We start from the raw sequence: 12,199 nt of genomic DNA, 5'->3' as shown, positions 1-12,199 counted from the left end.
TTTTCCAGAGGTTTTACAATTTTTTGTTATGTAATATTGCTTTATCAAATAAAAATGGTTAAATTGTGTACTTAGATTACAATCAGGCTACTGTTACAAATTCGGAATAAGATTAAAAGACACACGAGTGATGAAAAGAGACTTTTAATCGACCATATTTATAACTTCTACAACCGACACAAAACTACCTATGTAATAATAATAATGAATAAAATAACTTAGAATGTTTCTGAATAAAAATTTGATTGAATTAATAAAAGCTTTAAATTTTATTTTGATTCGTCTAAAACTCTTTCAAATACGTCTGATCTGATTTGTTAGTACAAAAAACATACCTTTTAGAAGTATAACAAAAATGAGGCAATTCTAATAAAAAAACATCACTAATAGAAGGAATATGAAACAAATGCTCGTAAAATTTTGAAAGTAATATTTTTAATCTTTTTTTCATGTTTTAATTATAAGAACATTTTCTATTTCCTTATGTAAATTGAATCGATTTTCATTTCTTCATAAATTTTTATTTACACATACGATATTCTTTTTGCCTACACATACGAAACCTGCTCTTAACAAACATCTGTTTAATGAAGATCAGTTAATAAGTAATTGTTTGATTTAAAAATAGGGAGCTTCTGTTCAAAAATGTTCTACTCTTTATAATATTAAGTATTTATTTTAATCATTAGTTATATGTATAATTTGAGGTAATGAACTTGACTCAAACATGATATTTTGTGGGAAACAGGACCAATTATTCCTGACGAGGCTTCAGAGAAAAAAGATATAACAGCTGATAGTTGTACTAAAAAGGATAAAACTCTTCTCACTGGACACGATGCTTAGCTAAAAGAACCCACATAAAAATAAAAGCACCGTTTTATATCAGTATAAATAATTCTTAACCGTTAACTAAGGAAAAATTAAAAATCCAATTAAAAAATCCAAAAATGGTGAAAAAGAATCCAATTAAAGATTAAAGAAAATAACATGATACATGTAGTAGAATATACATAAAAATTTAGAAATGTTGTAATTTAAATCTTTATCTGCTATCTGAAATAGAAAAGTAACAACTCAAAGGAAAACCGAACGGTGTGATCCTAGCGGTAGGTACAGCTTACAAGTGTTATACATCCAACGATTTTACCGAGCAACTGTAGAATTGTTAAGTATGAGCAAAGAATAACTTACTGTTCCGGTTGCCATGGTAACAATATTCCGAATACATAGTGTCAACATACGACAAGTAAACGTTTCTTAATACGAGTGTATGTGTTGGTGTGTTTTGTATCTTGACCTTTGACATTATAAGTTTTATTGCTGCTACACTCTCCTTGACTTTTTTTCCTTAGAATCCTTATTATTTCATTTTAAAACAACACTTGAAGGTAAGAAATATACTTGAATTTTCACACCACTTTCTACATTTTTTTCCCTACTGGAGTTATGTGTCTTAAGGTATTCAAATAAATTTAAATATACAAAATATTAAGTGCCGATTCCCGCAGGATATATTTTACAGAAAATCAATTACAAAAACATTTATATAGGTATTTAATCATAAGCTATTAACAAAACAGTTGTGTAATACGCAATTGAAAATATTCGATAAGTTAACTTTTTTATTTACTTACGATTAAAGAAATGTTGTAAAACGGCCTTAAAATACATGCAATACATGTACATACAATAAATACAAGGACTCGAGTCCTTCACATTTTTTCATTGATGAATCACACGCACGTTACTTATTCTGGCTGTGTTAAATAACTTTCTGAGAAATGTATTTCCCCTTCTCTGTAGCCTTTAAAACTTTTCAGTTAACGGAAAGAAAAAGTTATCTTTAGAATTCCTACTTCACTTACTTGCAATTTAATGAATTCATTACACTATATAAAGGTACTTGAGTATCTGGATTCATTACTGAATTTTTATTTACATATTAAAAAAGTTGTGTAATTTATGTACACACTTTGACAATTTATTTTATTTATCTATGTTCTTTCGTCTAAAAGTTTTATTAAATTTTCCCCAACTTGACCCAGTATGGAATTTCTATGAGTCATATTACTCACGAAATAATCTGTTTCACAAAAAAAAAATTTCGTGTTTATAAACTTATTTTTTATGTAATTGTAAAGGTGTCATTTGAGGAAACAATAAATATCATGCGAAAACAAAAGAACTTCTAGCAGAAAGGTGACCATAGATGCAAAATATCAACCATACTTTGGAAACAGATAACTCAGTTTGTCATTAAATTGACTTTATAGTTTAGTCTCATATTCCACATTCATAAAGTATGATAATTTTTAATATATACAAATAAAAAATAAATATATATATGTGTGTGTGTGTGGAGGGGGGAATAAATACACACACAATTATCAGCAAAAAAATCTCTTTTTGGCGATGATTTGACATGAGTAGTTGGTCACCCAAAAAAAAGGTAGGTGTGCATTCATTTTTAAGAATACTCATATTACATGTCTCAATAAAGGAAGTTAGGAATGAGATATTTTCTTGTTTTTTACTTCACGGAGTCGTGCATTATCACGCTATACTGATTAATTTTCAGGTTACTTTCAATGATACAAAAGACACCTTCACTTTGTTAACTATATTTTCCGTAAAATGAACATCATTATTATTAACAGATTTCCACTGATTATGAGTCCAGGATAAACTATCAGACTTTATTGTTATACGATAATTATTCCAATATCTCTTTCAATATATATAGGAGACAAAGAAATGTCGTAAATCCAAAAAAAAGGTAAATAAAATTTAAAATCATGAAATTTATTGTGAAATTTACGTAACACTTAATATTGGTAAATATTTTGTTAGCCACTGAATATGGTAATTTTTGTTTATTTATTTTTATTTATTCTTAAATTCTTTTAGAATATCAATTATGTCTTGCTCATATTTTAAAATATTTCTCAAATAGCCAATATATCAGTCTTGATAAGTAAAAGTATAGTTCATATATTAATAGTAAAGCAAGAATTTCAAATTTATATTTCAATCATCTGCAAAGAAAGGTTTTTCGTACTTTTGCTGCAAAAACAATTTAATTCAGAAATCAATACCTATACTTTTGTTTGATGTGGTCACTTGTAAAGCTCAATAACATTTAAATGTCGGTGAACTTATATGATTACGGGTAAGTGAATGTTTGGTTCATTGAATATTATTTCCACAATTTAAATTTGTAAACAACCGACATATGCTTGTTTATATTTATTGAAATTTTATATTATTTATCTACAGCCAGAAAGAAATTTGTAGAATGGGGGAAATAATTTAAAGAATAATAATCTATGAAATAGCTCATAGTTTTAGGATATTTTCACGTCGGTTTTGATAATACAAATATACATATTATTTTACTAGTATATCAACAGAATCATGTATGTTTTTTCAGAGTATTTTTAAATAGGATGAGTAAGTTTATTAATATAGAAATTTATGCTATTAATTATACTTTATTAATATTAATATACTACTCGTACATGTAGTTTATTAATTCATTAATAAAAACGGAAAGGAAAAGCTAATAAAAAATATAGTTATGCGAGGCAGATATTACCTGGGTTGTCAAAGAGTATTTGAAACATAAACACTTACTGTAACTTATTTTTTTTTTTTTTTACTTCCTTATACGAAGTAAAGGAAGTGTTGTAATCGCAAAAATATCGGTTTTCAGATTTCAACGGAAATGTCGATTTTGACCATCCTTGAATCCATTTTGACTAATTTCTGCCTGACGTCTGTACATACGTGTGTATCTCGCATAAATCAAAAACTTTGATTGCAATCGACTGGACCAAAAGCGCCCAAAAAAGGTCAAAATCCAAAAAATCTAGATTTTTAACTCTTTCTTAACTGCAGTAATAAGCCCTCATTGAGAGGTTTTCAACGATGTATCATACGTGGTACTTATCTTCATTGGTTCCAGAATTATAGCGAAATGAAATTTTAATTAATAAAATATTTGGATTTTACAAGCGGAGGGAAGGCACATCGGTTCGAATCCTACTTTATAAATATTTTTTTTCTTTTAGTTTAAATATATTGATTTGTGAATAATTCTGATTATAAAAAACACTTTTACAATAAATAATAATTCAATAAATGCAATAAAAACAAAAATATATGAAAAAAAAATCAACAACTGATTTTTTTCACTAACAACTAGTTAAATACAAATTTATGTACTTTTCATTTTAATTCAAAAATTTTTCCGGAGGTTAATAATTAATTTTATTAACAAATTAATATATTAAAATTAAAAAAAAAGTATAAAATATTATATGTAATGAAGTCGGATTCGAACCGATGTGTACATGGTTACGGATCCGACACGTTCTTACTTACCACACAAATACTTGAGCGACGTGAAATAAAATTAACATATAAACTAATATTAAATGCTAAGGAAATTTTTAGGGTCATTTTTCTGTGTAACTGTCCTCTTTATTAAAAAACTGGAGGAACTGAAACTTATTTCATTTGAAAGTGAGAAGCCACTTTCAAATGAAATAAGTTTAAATGAAGTGCAGAAAAAATGTGTATATGTAATTAAATAGTCGTATAAGGATGTCATGTGGTGTCCACATCAGATTTTTTTCAAAACTTTTGATAGGATGCAAAATATTTAACAAAATATGGCAAAAGCCTAAAATGATTACTGAGAGCGTGCCGCCACTAGACATATTTTTTCAAGTGCTAATTACATTCTGATATTCAAGGTTTCAGATATGAGAATATGATTATAATTAGATCAGTAGTTCTTAAGTTAAAAAGCAATAAACAAACAAAAAATTCTAAAAATGTTTAAAAGCATGTGATGAGTTCTTAAAAGAGAACCTTTAAAAATATAAAAATGTCAATCTAAAAAATAATAATTTTATTAATAGAATGTAGAAGGATGCGGTAAATTATTTTTTTCCTTTTTCTCGATTCGAAAAGAAACTGAATTGTCACGATGTCATACTTGATTCAAATGGGTAAATAAATAAATAAATAAATAATTTCTTCAGATTGTTTTTAATGAGTACCCAAATATGGTATTTTCATAACTTTTAACTCTTAAAAGTATTAGGTCAAGTATAAAATGAACTTAAATTTATATTTTAACTACTCTTTGATGAAAACTAGTATTTTCTTATTTTTAAATTTAATATTTTTTTAATTTTTTGATAATCTATTTTTATTTTCTTGTGCTTTTAATAAACCAAATATCACAGATATTTTTATCACAGACTGAATTAATATGTAAAATTTATTGTAAAGTACACATATTATCAAAAATTAAATGTATTAAAAGAAAATGTTACGTCTAAAAAAAAAACAATCATGTATTCAATTTTTTTTACATAAAATACCAGATGCAGAATTCATATTGTTATATTTCATTTTAATAATTTGTTTGTTGTTCAGTTCTCAAATGTCAAAATCTATAACATTACTTATTCAATCAGTTAAATAATTAATATTATTGCACCGTCAGCTTTGAGATAAAGAAAAACAGCTATAGGCTATTTTTAATTGCAGTCACCGATTCCTAAATAATGTAGAACATATCAGGTCAATAATAGCAATAGTTGAAAACACAGTGACACTACCCTTTCAATAAATAATTCAAATATATTTCTTATTCTGACTTCTAAAGGACTCCCATTCCTAGCGTTTTGAAAACTCAATTACTCAACAGAATTACGTAGGGTAGCTATGTTTTATATTGACTCGTATACTTTCCACCAATAAAAAATTATCGTCCTCGTTAAAAGAAAGTTTCTATTAAGGGAGAGTTTAATTGCATAATAAAAGGTGCAATTTTAAAAATTTTGATAAATCATTTTGTAGATTATTATAAAACTATATGTGTGTGTATATATATATATATATATATATATATATATATATATATATTTATATATTTTTTATATATTTTTAATGGAAATTAGGCTCAGACCACTTGGTTTTGTACTATTTATTTTACATAAATATTTACAATTTTTTTTAAGCTTTCCTGACAATTTACAGTAAATATTGTTTATTGTAAATAATAAAATTAAATTTTGTTATTTAAAAAATTTAGTTTTACATTTTCATAAGGTAAATTACAGAATTCATTACAAATTAGTTTTTTCTACTTAAATGGTTATTTTTAGCTCAAATGCCATCCCGTGATTTATTCCATAATTCTACGTCGTTTAACCAAAACTTACTTGTATTTAAAATTTACATACGTTTTAAATTTTTGGATTATAGTATTTGGTTAGTGGCTAGGATGATTTTGTTTAGAAATACATCTTAATTCATTTGCCCTAGTTATATTTTTGTATTTCCACATCTGTAACCTTGTGAGTTTTTTACCTCTTAAAAATAAAAAATAAATTTGATCATAACCATCAAACGATACTATAAGCTTACAAGTTCAGGTATGAAACACTAATATAATATGCGAATAATCCTGACTATCGTCAGGATTATTCGCATATTATGTATTGATTTGTAGTAAACGATAGTCATCGACGAACTTATCGTCGATATACTGTTCAGTATGAATTCCAGTGGAGGAAAGTCCTTTTTTACTTCAATATATTCGTTAAAGACATAAGTCAATAAGTGGGATAAACGCCAAAAAGAAAAACCTTCTTCACCTGAATCACAATATAAATTTTTTTATTTTTCGACTTTTGTAATTTATACCTTTTTAAACGTATTAATAAAAATAAAAAAAATATCTTCACCCAAAATTAACACTAATGCAGTTACACAACAGCATCTGTTAGCTACTTGTCACAAAATCAACAATGAATATAAATTAAGAAAATGTAGCTTACAATTGTTTAATTGTTGATCAATTGTTGACATTGCCAAGTTATAAAATAAAAATTACTTTCTTAAGAATTTCTTATGAATGAAATTTTAATGTTAAAAAATGAGTAAATTAATTAATTATTGCTTAATTATATAAACATTTTTAATATTCATGAATTTCAAAAAATTTCAACCTTTACTATGTCACATAAAAAACGGGCATTAATTTTTTCCTTTTATATCTTTAAGTGATTTCTCTGTTTTTGCTTTGATGAGAAGTTAATTTAGTCGGAGATTATCTTTCGCATAATGCAATAATGGAACAGTTTTTTTTTTGCCTTAATAATATCGCCACATAAACTTGAAGGTTGTGCCTGAGATATGAAAATGTAGCTTATGAAAAATACCATGCCTGACCGGGTTCGAAGCCAGGACCTCCGGATGAATGACCGAGACGCTACCACTCTCACCACGGAACTTTAATTAAAGGTACAAAATTACTTAATTTTAGTCTAATATTATACGCACAAAATTTGTTTGGAATTGAATCAACAGAAATATTTTAGCCTTGTCTTAACTTGGATTAGATATCAGAATATGATACACGTAGTTTGGTATGTAGCAATATTATGAAAGTATAATCTTCTGAATTAAAAAACCTACTAATGATGTTTATAATTATATCACTAATCCATTAAAATGTTTATATTATAATTGCATCATGTCGAAATGTTTAAAAAAAAACAATAAAAATAAAAAAGCTACATTGATTTATTAAACAGTAAAAAAGAATGTAAAATTTTGCAAAATAATCAAATTTTTATTAAATTCAACATTATAAAAAATATAAAAAACTGCCTACTTCTCATTAACGGTGTACGTTAGAGTTTTATCTTGGCGATTTAACCTAGATACAGCATAAGTAACGACCTATTCATTCATTCATCATTCACTATCGTTTTCAAAATTTAATGCTGACAACACAGCTGTAAGACTTTCCCGTCACTCGGCTAAGCCGCGTTACAAGAATGCCCCATATCTGTGGGTTGTTTCTGACGCACGGCTTACACAGAAAACTTAATTAAAAATATTTATCATTATAAGAGGTAAATTAAATATAAACGGGATTTTTGTACCTGAGCGTCTACGGTTGGTAGGACTGGGCCCACGCTTCCAGTATGCTTGGGTGAGGTCATTATGAATGGGGAGAGCCGGCCATTCCATACTCTCAACCAATTCGTCTGTAACACTCTCAATGTCGGAGCAACAGGTGCACCCTTCCACTACGTAAAGCACAATTATAAAATTTTTTGCTTGTGAAAGAGGTCAAGCGATGGAAATTTTCCGGAGATGGACTGCACAGTTAGGGGATCAAACATTGTCAAACACTCGTATGTTTGCTTGGCATAAAGAGTTCAAAGAAGGACGAGAACGAGTGGAAAATCAGGAACACGATCGCTGTCCTTGTACCAGCATTGCAGACGAAAACATTCGCGCAGTTCGAGACATTATTAAAAAGGATCGACGGGTGAAAGTATCCGAAATTGTAGAATAGATTAGAATAAGTTATGGGAGCTGTCAAGCGATCATTACAAACGACCTGCAGTTCCGTAAAGTGTGTGCCAGATGGGTCCTTCGCCTTTTGACGGCAGATCAGAAGGGTGAGACGTTCGGAGGTCTGTCAGAGGCTTACAGCAAGGTTTGCGAAAAAAGGTGATGCATCTTTTAGTCGGATCGTCACCTGCATCGAAATGTGGGTCCCCAACTGCACTATCCTGTCGAAACAAGTCAGTATGGTGTGGCGGAGGAAAGGAGAGACAGTCCCAGTGAAAGCCAAGACTCGGCTGTCAGCTGGCAAGGTTCTTTCACCCGTCTTTTTCGACCGGCGAGGCATTTTGCTGATTTTTGCATGAGCGATACACATCCAACGGTGCTTACTACTGCAAGCTATTGAATGAGGTGAGGGCTGCATATCCCCGCAAAAGACGAGACCAACGGATTCGAGATACCATCCACGACAACGTCAGGCCCCATACTGAAGCTCTAACATCTCAAAACTAGAATAAACGCACTGGACTCAACTTGATCATCCTCCTTACAGCCCGGACCTTACGCTCTGCGATTTTAATTTCTTTGAGCCGCTTAAAGAAGCTGTAGGAGGGCAACGATTTGAAGATGACGAGGGCGTGGAGGAATTCGTGCGCAATTAGCTCCTGACTCAACCAGCATTATTCTACGATGCTGCGATAAAATTTGATTCACTCTATATTAAAACATAATATTTTTCGTTTATTTAATTCAATTACTTTAACTAACTCGCTCGCGCATACCGTAACTAATTTCAACAGTTGTGGCGACGATGGCACTATCTAAATTAATGTAATTTCATAACTTATATAGAACAAATTTCGCTCGCTCGTTAAAAGACTGAAGTAGCCGCGACGCTTAACGCACCAGGTATCGAGTTGAAAACCAGCCAGACCGAGTTAAGTTTTTACACTTAAGATGTTATTCATTTACTTAGTTTTACTATTCACCTGTGATGTCAAAACATAGCAGTAGTTTAGAGTATTTTTTAGGGTCGGGATATAATTTTGCTAGAATTTTTTATGTAAATGTTGTTAGTTTTTAAATGTTAACAAATGTGTCTAAGAAAAATATGACCTTAATTAAGTGAAATCTCGAGATGATGAGGAAGACATGCTTTGCAGCCGCACCTCCTTGACTTTTCAAGTTGAAAATTTAATAGCATCAATGCTGAATGTGTAGAAGTAATCTGACCAAGATTGATAAAAATCGGTTCAGTAGCTCTGAAGGTATAAGGTGATTCTGAGGCAACACCGAACACACATGTATATGCTTACATTAATATCCAGAAAATTTTCATCCGGTTTTTTGGATTCCTTAGGTCACCAAAAGCCAAGATTCAGTGAAAACCGCATATGCCCAAATTGGACCCATTACAATATTTTCCCTTCTATATCTATAGCTCTGATATAGCGCTATCAAGAAGGGAAAGTAAAATACAGTGTAGTAATTTCAAACTTGTGCAATAATTTAAGTGTAAAATTTATTATGATTTTTTACCAACTTATATCAGTTCGGTTCTGAGATATTATGCAAAATATAATCATGTGTAACTTATCCAAATTAAAGTCTTAGAGCACTGCTGACTGACTTGCTGAGAAAAATAAAACCACCACTTATTATTACAGAGTTTTTATGTTAAAAACTCCAAGATTAAAAAAATTTTTTTTTTTTTTTTTTTAATCTTTAATTTTTTTTTTTTTTAATTGAGAAGATACTTTGACAAATCCTGAAATTCGTATTACTGTCCGGAAATTAAAAATAATCTGATTTAGAAGTCATGTTAGCTAGTAGGCAAGAAAATTTTCCAACAAAATTTGTCTGAGATAAATCATTAATGAAAAAAAAATTCGCGTTTTAAGTTTATTTGAAAGGAAATTTTTTTTTGTTTTTGTTAATAAAAATAAAAATATGAATAAAAGTGTTTAAATATTAGTTTGTATGCCTGTCTTAGTCGAAGTTATAACCAGCAAAAAATCCCTAAATTTAATTTCCCTAAAATATTTATGTGCTATCGGGGAGCTGTTCTTATACGTGTATCAGGTGTAAGGTTGACACACAAATTTTTGGTTTAAGAACAAAAAATTCTAAACAATCTATTTAATCCGATAGCATAAGTCGATTTTAACTTAAATTTTGTATATTTATTTTAACAGTATATTACTTTATTAACTTTAATAAGTTATATTTTTGGGAAAACATGTGGTAATATATATATATATATATACGTATGAAAAACTACGTCTTCAAATCTAATCTACTTTTGGGTGAATAACCAAATAGATTATTACCGCTGAAATAGAAAGGCAAAAAAACTATCGACGTCATTTGACAACAAAAAAATAAAACCGGAAATTCTGAAGAGAATCGCCAGAGAATAAAAATAAACATAAGGTTTTTAACATAGCGAACGACTAATAGAAACAACATCACTGGATAAAAAAGCGACTAAGAAAATTGATAAAAAAAATTAATAAACATAAAAATTAAAAAAGTTATAAAAATAAAAATAGTAAATATAACCCATCGGGTTGGTCTACTGGTAAACCTTATCGCAATCAGCTGATTTCGAAGTCGTTGAGTTCTAAGGTCAAATCTTAATAAAGGTAGTTAGTTACTTTTATTCAAATTTGATTACTAGATCGTGGATATCAGTGTTCTTTGGTGGTTGGGTTTCAATTAACTACACGTTTCAGGAGTGGTCGGCCTAGTCTTTTCAAGACTACACATTTACTGGTACATTTATGCAGATATTGATGAGTTGCTAATGACTTTAATTGTTGATGCGACTATAAATAAATATATTCAAAAGAAAAAAGATAGTAAACTTTGGAATGAATCACACACTTCAAATAATTCCGAATTGTACTAATAAGATTTCACTGGACCACCCTGAAAGGTTCTCCCGACTGATAGTGCCCGTCGGTACTCCATGATCATGTGCTCCCTGAAATTTATCCTCGGGAATATCAACTATGGAGGAACATGTTTTCCAATGGCATTTATGACAGCTATCATTGTGTTATTGATGCACCGCTCAGCTGGTGTTGCTGAACCAAGCTGCTTTGTTTTTTCTGTCAAATATAATTTGGAGACTTGTGAACTGTAAAATTTCCAGTTTTATACAAATTAGACATCGCATTAGGTTGAAAATTATATTTTTCCATTACTGTTTTTAAATTAGTAAAAATGGCTTCAATATTTTCCTTGTTGAAACACGTGGCCCGGGAAAGGCTTGTAGATTCAGGCTTCTGTCAAATCAGGAAAGCGTTTACGAAATTGCCAGTTGATTGATTTAACTCCCAATTTTCAGGGACTTTTAGGTTACTAGATTTGCATAATCATTAGCTAAGTTAAGAAGAAACTTTTTTGTAAGTCCATGGTGTAGCTTCGCCGCTTGCTTCAAATATTTCACCAAACTTTTTAGCATCACTATTAAATACATAAACAAACGATGCATCAACAGACCTACAAAGTTTATGTTTACTCAAATGTCTGCAAAGTGGTATTTAAAACATCGTGTTTCTTGGCAGCTGCCCTAAAATCCATTTTGTTCTGCAGCACATCGTTCGCGGTTTTTTCAAGAGCAGCGACTTCAAGCCACATCTTCACTGGCTTCCTTTTATTACCCTCTTTGCTTCTAAAACCTTCGAGGGCCACATATGTTATTTTAATGTAAACGTAAGTGGAATGGTTGTACTTTGGGTCGACCCAAGGTACAACATTGTGACGGACTCAAAGTACAACATTAACATTTATTGTACAAATGGCCTCA

Source organism: Lycorma delicatula, chromosome 1 (genome assembly GCF_047948215.1).
Source record: "Lycorma delicatula isolate Av1 chromosome 1, ASM4794821v1, whole genome shotgun sequence".
Lineage (NCBI taxonomy): Eukaryota > Metazoa > Arthropoda > Insecta > Hemiptera > Fulgoridae > Lycorma > Lycorma delicatula.
This window is presented reverse-complemented; position numbering follows the sequence as displayed.